We start from the raw sequence: 8,519 nt of genomic DNA, 5'->3' as shown, positions 1-8,519 counted from the left end.
GCACTAGTCTCTGCCTCTTGGCGTGTGCCGGCCCCTCTGCAGTACGGTTAGGTGCTTGATCTTGTGGCGTCCTCGGATCAGCGCCCTCTCCGCATCCACTTGTGTTAGGCAGCTCTCCTCGCCCTCCCGCCGCCGCAATGGCACCGCAGATGGCTGCCGCACTGTGCCGGTGCCGCCTCACTGGTCCTCTCCTACGCAATCTCCTTGCAGCGCTCCCCGGCCAATCCCGGAGTAGCAGTCAGCGGGTTTGGTCCTTCTTCGGGGGCCCCGGGGACTGAGTCTGGTTATGACTAGGGTTTTGCATAGCGCCACTACGCAGAATTTTGAAATAAATTGTGGAAAACGAGCGCACGTTCTGTAGGGCTGGGCGGACTTTGCGTAGCGCAACTACGCAGAATTTTGAAAACAATTGTGGAAAACAAGCGCACAACCTGAGGGACCGTGGGCCCGGGACAGGGGTCCCTCGTGCTTGGGCAGTCTCCCCGATCTCCATGGCCTGGCTGGGTTGAGAATCAGGGACCGGCCCCGGGCCTCCTGAGTTTCGGTCAGGGCCGGAGAGCCCACGTCCTGTGGCCTACCAAGTGTCCATCTGCCCAGGACAAGGGTCCCTGGTGCAGAGCCCCGTAGGGTGACCAACTGGCATCGGTGCAAATTCAGGACACGGTGAGTGTAAAAATTCAGGACAAACGGTAAAAATTCAGGACAAAAATTCAGGACAGGAGGTCAAAATTCAGGACAAAACTTCGGGACAAAAGGTAAGTTTTACAGGCACATCAGAAGAGGTCGCGCAATAGTATAAAAGCAAGTAAATAGACGCTACTTAAGTACAAGTCAAAAGAAGTTTATATTCGGTTGAGACAATCCACGTCACGGTTTTTCAGTATGCGCGCAGCTTGCTACCTTAGACGATTCAAAACTCGCATCTCGCTCCAGCAGAATACAAGTGGGACCGCTTTTATTGTTGATTGAAAACTACTGGATATACAAGGAACTTTGCAGTGCCAGCCCCAGTCACAAACCCCCCCCCCCCTTCCTCCCAGGGAAACACCCAATGCCCGGTCTGGCAATCCGGCCTTGCTACCACCCTCCAATGGTGCCCCTCATCTTCACATAGACCCTCTCTCATGCGTATATAATTTATTTGATAGGGCTGCTCATCCCAAGTATGTAGGGCCGGGCGTTGGAGTGCGTTACATCAAACACACATCATATAGAGACAATAACTCATATAAACGTGAAAGTCAATGTATAGGAAATGTTACTTAAGATAATGGGTGCTACAAGGTGTAATCATTCTTTTATCTATCATTCAGTCTTTCACCATTCATTCTGTCCTTCCATCTGTGTGCCCATCTATATCCAAACATATTCAACCATTTGCACACCCATCCACCATGTATCCTTCCATACATCATTTCAATCATCCATCCCTCCATCCACCCTTTCACTCATCCATCCATTATTCATCCATCCACCCTTTCACCCCACCCATCTGTACACTCATCCATCCACTCTTCCACCTATTCATCCATCCATCCATCCATTCACTCATCCATCCATTTACCCTTTCACCCATCCAACCATCCTTTCACTTACTCATCCATCCACCCAGTCACTTATCCTTCCACCCATTCACCCTTTCAGTCATTCATCCTCCCTTTCTCTCTCTCCTTCCCCCTTTCACTTATACATCCATCTTTTCACCCACTCATCTACTCATCCATCCATGAATCCATCCATTGACCCTATTACTCATCCATCCATCTGTTCTCTCATCCATCCACCCTTTCACTTCTTCACTCATCTATGCATCCTTTTGTCCATCGAACCCCCTTTCACTCACTCATCAATCCTTACATCTACCCTATCACTCATCCATCCATTCACCCTTTCACTTTTCAATTCATCAATCCACCCATCCTTTCACTCATCCATCCACCAATCCACTTGCCCATCATCTACCCTTTCACTCATCCATCCACCCTTTTACCTATTCATCCACCCCTCCACCCATACATACATCTATTTACCTTTTCTCTCATCCTTCCACTCACTCACTCATCTATCCTTTCTTTCATTATCTATCCATTCACCCTTTTATTCATCCATTCATCCTTTCACTAATCCATCCAGCCATTCACACATCCCTTCACTTATTTACTCACCCACCTTTTCACATTATGAGCTGAGCCCTTGTCTGCAGAGTTGCAGACAGAAGAGACCCATCAAGAACTTCACCTCGCTGTAGTTCCTAAAGCAAGGGGTGGGGGAGGGTTCACTATGCCCCTGCACATAGCCAATCTGAAAACTTAGAAGTCATGCATGATGCACAGTGCCAGGACGTGAGGTGACGGTGACATGATGTTGTTTCCAGGGCTTTAAGCGGGGTAAAAAAAACTGGGGGGTCTCTTCAAAGGAGGACTTCGATGTAATTAAGGGCGTGGCTTAAAACCCCCAGGCTAAAAATATGTGCTTAGCATAGTGTTCCGCCTGACTGGTATTATGTTGTTTCTGTCATTGCATCCAGATATTTAATACAGCAAGTATCAGTACACCAACAACAAGCCAGGACTATTGACTTTGTCAATGGTTGTTAGTTGCTTCAAATAAAAAAGCAGCAATCATGGCTTTGGTGAATATAATATTGAAAATGCATCAGTTCTAAAATGAGACAGTGAAAGAACTATACACCATTCTTTTTAACTTGTTTCACCGGCTTCTTTAGATGAACTGTTTTCTCAGGTCGCAGCATTGGCGTTTTACCTTTCATCCATCTAACAGAATGCCCTGCTGTACACTGAACAAGAGGGATACCTAGCTGACCCTTTAGATATGCTGTCATCAGTTAAACAGACTCGGACCAAAATCCTTCTTAATTTGATCCAATCATTTAATCATTGAATTTTTGCTTTTGTTTTCGATTAGTTTCAATAATATTTAGTACAAAAGGACAACACTTAACAAATTACACAACTTCCTTCACAAATTACAAAAATTAACATTACCAAATTCACATTGAACGCAATAATACAATACAAAGTTCACACAGAGAGACAAGTTGTTAAATTATAAACATCCAGACTTAAACACATATGTACAAATTCAAATTGCTACCAGTCGACAACAGTACATTGCAAAGGACACCCTATAGAGCAAACTCAGGGCGCCATCCAAAGGGGATATTTTAGTTTTAGCAATAGAACATCACCAATTGCTACTTAGTTTAAAAAGGTGATCCCCTGTTGGTTAAATCAGGGCCAACGCATTTCAAAGCCCATCGGAATCAAAGGGCTTCTCTGCAGGGCTGAGACTGGGGTCTGTAATTGTATTCGGAAGGCTCATCAACTTTGTTGGGGGCCCAATCTTTGACGTGATTGCTTATTCCGTAGATTGATGGAGGCATTCAGGGGGTGCGAAAGTTGCTCTTTGGTAGCCAAATTCTCCCAATGTGCAACCTGCCTCACGAAGTGGAAATAATTCATACCTTCACGTTGAAAGTTCTTCAAGCGCAGGGAGCGCATACGAAAAATATAGTTCAAGAAGTGTACGGGGCGGTGAAATGGCCTTCACATCAAAGGGCGGTCTCAAAGACGAATTACCCTTGAGACGCTGAGTTCAAGAGTTATTCCAGCACTGTAGGGACCTTCCAAATCTATTAGCATGGTTTAACACGAGTTATTTTGTTCCTGGTACACTGAGGCAGGAGGAGGCCACCACATGCTTTTACAGCCCGAGACTGCCCATTGTCATTCTGTATGTGGCAATCAGCCCCACACAGAGTGACACTGGGCGGGTGGGGCTGCTCTTGTGCTCCAGGAGGAGGGTGGGGCGTCCCAGCAGGGAGCAGTGGCCTCTCACAGGGGAACAGCTCTGCTCCCTGCACCTCCCAAAATTACAGACAAAAGGCGTCCGTAAAAGGGATCCTCACGGACAACGGACGTGATGTCCAAATTACGGACTGTCCGTGAAATTTACGGACGGTTGGTCACCCTAGAGCCCCGGAACCCTGCAAGGGAAGGCGGGAGCCCTACCGCTATGGCTCGGCGCGGGCAGATGGGAGTCCTTTCGGTCCCGGCCATCTGGTCGCACCTTTCCCTCAGCCATCTGGTCGCACGCAATGCTTTCCAATGGGGTGACCAGATGGCCGGGCTGCCCTGGAAGTCCCGATGGGGGCTCATTCGCCTCCCCGATCCCAGCCAGGGCTCCAGGAGGTCGGGTGCATCCAGGCCTAGGGTCCCCTGAGTGTCTCGGTGCACAAGGGTTCCCAGAAAGAGGGGTGGCTTTCCTCCGGATTAGTAGGGGCAGGGTATGCCAGAACACCAACCCCCGGGCTGGTGGTTCTTTGCCGGGAACCAGATGGTCTATGCCCGGACAACACCTCCCCTCCCTCCGTGGGCTCCCTCCTCCGGCCCACGGAGTGGCAAAGTGCCCGGGACGGGCTCCATGGGTCCCAGGGAGTCCTCCCCCGGGCATCCGGGCCCGAGAGCTCCGGTGGTCCGCCCCGTGCCTGAGGCCCAGCCGGGGTCCCCGAGCCCCCAGGAAGCGGAGCCCCCGAGCCCTGCATGGGCAGGCGGGAGCCCTACCGCGACGGCTCGTGTGGGCAGATGGGAGTCCTTTTGGTCCCGGCCATCTGGTCGCACCTTTCCCCTCGGCCTTCTGGTCACACGCAATGCTTTCCAATGGGGCAACCAGATGACCGAGCTTCTCTGGAAGTCCCGATGGGGGCTCATTTGCCACCCGATCCTAGCCAGGGCTCCAGGAGGCCGGGCTGGTCCGTGCCCTGGGTCCCCTCCGCCACTCGGTGCGCACGGGTTCCCAGAAAGAGGGGTAGCCTTCCTCCAGATTACTAAGGGCAGGGTATGCCGGGACACACCTCCCGGGGATGGCGGTTCTTAGGCGGGGACCAGATGGGCTATGCCCGGGCAACACCTCCCAGGCGTCCGGGGCTCCCTCCTCCAGCCTGCAGCGAGGCAAAGTGCATGGGACAGGCTCCATGGGTCCCCGTACGTCCGGGCCCCGGGAGCTCCTGCGGGCCTCCCCAACCCTGAGGCCCAGCGTGGGGTCTCCAAGCCCCCCGAGCCCTGCAGTCCCCGAGACCTGCAGCCCGGAGCCCTGCAGCCCCGGTGCCCTGCATCCCCTGAGCCCTGCAGCCCTGCAGCCCCGGAGCCCTGCAGCCCGAAGCCCTGCAGCCCTGCAGCCCCCGAGCCCTGCAGCCCCCAAGCCCTGCAGTCCCCGTGCCCTGCAGCCCCCGAGCCCTGCAAGGGCAGGCGGGAGCCCTCCCACGAAAGCTCGGGCGGGCAGATTGGCCTCATTTCGGTCCGAGCCATCTGGTTGCACCAATCCCCTCGGCCATCTGGTCACACGCAATGCTTTCCAATGGGGCAACCAGATGGCTGGGCCAGCTTGGAAGTCCTGATGAGAGCTCATTCGCCTCCCCGATCCCAGCCAGGGCTCCAGGAGGTCGGGCGCCTCCGTGCCTAGGGTCCCCTCCATCACTCGGTGCTCACGTTTACCAGAAAGTGGGGTAGCCTTCCTCCAGATTACTAGGGGCAGGGTATGCCGGGACGCCCCTCCCGGGGATGGTGATTCTCTGCCGGGTACCAGATGGGCTATGCCCAGGCAACACCTCCCTAGGCATCCAGAGCTCCCTCCTCCGGCCCACGGCGTGGCAAAGTGCCCGGGACGGGCTCCATGGTTCCCGGGCAGTCATCCCCCTGGCGTCCGGGCCAGAGAGCTCCGGTGGTCCTTCCCCGGGCTTGAGTAGCAGCCGAGGACCCAGAGCCCCCGGGAAGTGGAGCCCTGCGTGGACAGGCGGGAACCCTAGCGCGAAGGCTCGGGTGGGCAGATGGGAGTCCTTTCAGTCCCGGCCATCTGGTCGCGCGCAATGCTTTCCAATGGGGCGACCAGATGGCCGGGCCTGCCTGGAAGACCTGATGAGGGCTCATTTGCCTCCCGGGACCCAGCTAGGGCTCCAGGAGGTCGGGGTCGTTTGCGCCAAGGGTCCCCTGAGCCTTGAGGTGCGCGTGGGTTACCAGAAAGTGGGGTAGCCTTCCTCCGGATTACTAGGGACAGGGTACTCTGGGACCCCTCTCGGATAGCAGTCCTCAGCCGGCAGCTGGATGGGCCAGGATGCCGCCCCGGACCTGGGACGGGGTCCGGTAGGCCCGGGGAGGCTTCTCCTGTGCCTCCGGGCCTGGGAGCCCCGGCTGGGGCTCCGGCCTTGGGCCCCGTCTCCCGGCCTGCGGCACTGCCAAAGGCCCGGGACTGGGTTCCGTTGTGGCCGGGGAGCCTCTCCTTGCTTGCCTGGGTTCAGGAGCTCCGGCCAGGGCCCCTGAGGGCCCCGGAGAGGGCGGCCTCCCCACCCCGGGCTCTGTCCTGGGTCCTGCCATGTGGCAGGGTGCCCGGGACGGGGCCCGGAGGGCCTGGGGAGGCTTCCCCTGCGCCTCCAGGCCTTGGAGCCCCGGCTGGGTCCAGGGGCCCTACCAGGCCCCGGGTCGGGGGCTCCGGCCCTGGGCCCCGTCCCCCGGCCTGCGGCACTGCCAAAGGCCCGGGACGGGTTTCCGTTGTGGCCGGGAAGCCTCCCCTTGTTTGGCTGGGTTCAGAAGCTCCGGCCAGGCCCCTGAGGGCCCCGGGGAGGGCGGCCTCCCCACCCGGGGCTCCGTCCTGGATCCTGCTGCATGGCAGGGTGCCCGGGAAGGGGTCCGGCGGACCCGGGGAGGTTTCCCCTGCGCCTCCGGGCCTGGGAGCCCCGGCTGGGTCCAGGGTCCCCACCATGCCCCGGGTCAGGGGCTCCAGCCCTGGGCCCCGTCCCCCAGGCTGCGGCACTGCCAAAGGCCCGGGACGGGGTTCCATTGTGCCTGGGGAGCCTCCCCTTGCTTGGCTGGGTTCGGGAGCTCCGGCCGGGGAGGGCGACCTCCCCACCCCGGGCTCCTTCCTGGGTCCTGCCGCGTGGCAGGGTGCACGGGATGGGGTCTGGTGGACCCGGGGAGGCTTCCCCTGCGCCTCCGGGCCTTGGAGCCCCGGCTGGGTCCAGGGGCCTGCCAGGCCCCGGGTCGGGTGCTGTGGCCCTGGGCCCCGTCCTCCGGCCTGCCGCTTCGCCAAGGGCCCGGGACAGGGGTCTGTCGGTCCCATGCAGGCCTCCCCTGCTTGTCAAGGTGTCTGCGGGCCCCGGGTCGGAGCGCCCGTCGGGTCCCCCTCGCAGCCTCCATGGCTGGGGCCCAGCTGGGGCCCTGGGCCTCCGGTCCCCCATGCCCCGGCGCCCGCTCACTCTTTTGTTGGGGCACAGAGCGACCCTTTCAAGCCTGGCCATCTGGTCGCGCCTTTCCCTGGTTAGGGAGCTCCGTCCCTGGGCCCCGTCCCCTGGCCTGTGGCACTGCCAAAGGCCCGGGACAGGGTTCCGTTGTGCCCGGGGAGCCTCCCCTTGCTTGGCTGGGATCAGGAGCTCCGGGGAGGGAGACCTCCCCACCCTGGGCTCCGCCCTGGGTCCAGCCGCGTGGCAGGGTGCCCGGGAAGGGGTCTGGCGGGCCCGTTGAGGCTTCCCCTGCGCGGCCCCGGGTCAGGGGCTCCGGCCCTGGGACATGTCCCCCAGCCTGCGGCACTGCCAAAGGCCCGGGATGGGGTTCAATTGTGCCTGGGGAGCCTCCCCTTGCTTGGCTGGGTTCAGGAGCTCCGGCCGGCCTCCCCTGCTTGTCAAAGTGTCCGCGGGCACCGGGTCGGAGGGCCCGTTGGGTCCCCCTCGGAGCCTCCATGGCTGGGGCCCAGCTGGGGCCCTGGGCCTCCGGTCCCCCATGCCTCTGCGCCCGCTCACTCTTTTGTTGGGGCACAGAGCAACCAGATGGCTTCCCATTCGAGCCCGGCCATCTGGTCGCACCTTTCCCCTCAGCCATCTGGTCGCACCTGTCCCCTCGGCCATCTGGTCGCGCCTATCCCTTCGGCCATCTGGTTGCGCCCATCCCCTCAGCCATCTGGTCGCGCGCAATGCTTTCCAATGGGGTGACCAGATGGCCGGGCTTGCCTGGAAGTCCAGATGAGGGTCCATTTGCCTCCCCGATCCCAGCAAGGGCTCCAGGAGATCGGGTACATTCGCGCCTTGGGTCCCCTCTGTCACCTCGTGTGCACGGATTACAAGAAAGGGGGTAATTTTCCTCCAGATTACTAGGGAGAGGGTCAGTCAGACCTCTGTGAGGTCCGGCGATTCCAAAACAGGGGAAGGCAGTACCCAGGACCACCCACCGGGGCCTCCAGGGGCCCGGGTACGCACCTGCCTCTCAGCCCCTTCCCGATGGCCCTTTCTCTCCGAGTTTGCTGGGTCAGATCTTCGTAAGGTCCGGGGATCCCGAGACAGGGGAAGGCAGCACCCGGGCCAGCCCGATGTGGGGACCCCAGGGTAGCGGGTAGGCACACCTGCCTCTCAGCCCCCTTCCCGATGGTCCTTTTTCTCCGAGTTTGCTGGGTCAGACCTCCGTGAGGTCCGGCGTTCCCGAGACAGGGGAAGGCAGCACCCGGGCCCGCCTGCCGGG

This window comes from Triturus cristatus, chromosome 2_1 (genome assembly GCF_964204655.1).
Source record: "Triturus cristatus chromosome 2_1, aTriCri1.1, whole genome shotgun sequence".
NCBI classification, from domain to species: domain Eukaryota; kingdom Metazoa; phylum Chordata; class Amphibia; order Caudata; family Salamandridae; genus Triturus; species Triturus cristatus.
Note: the sequence above shows the minus strand (reverse complement) of the source record.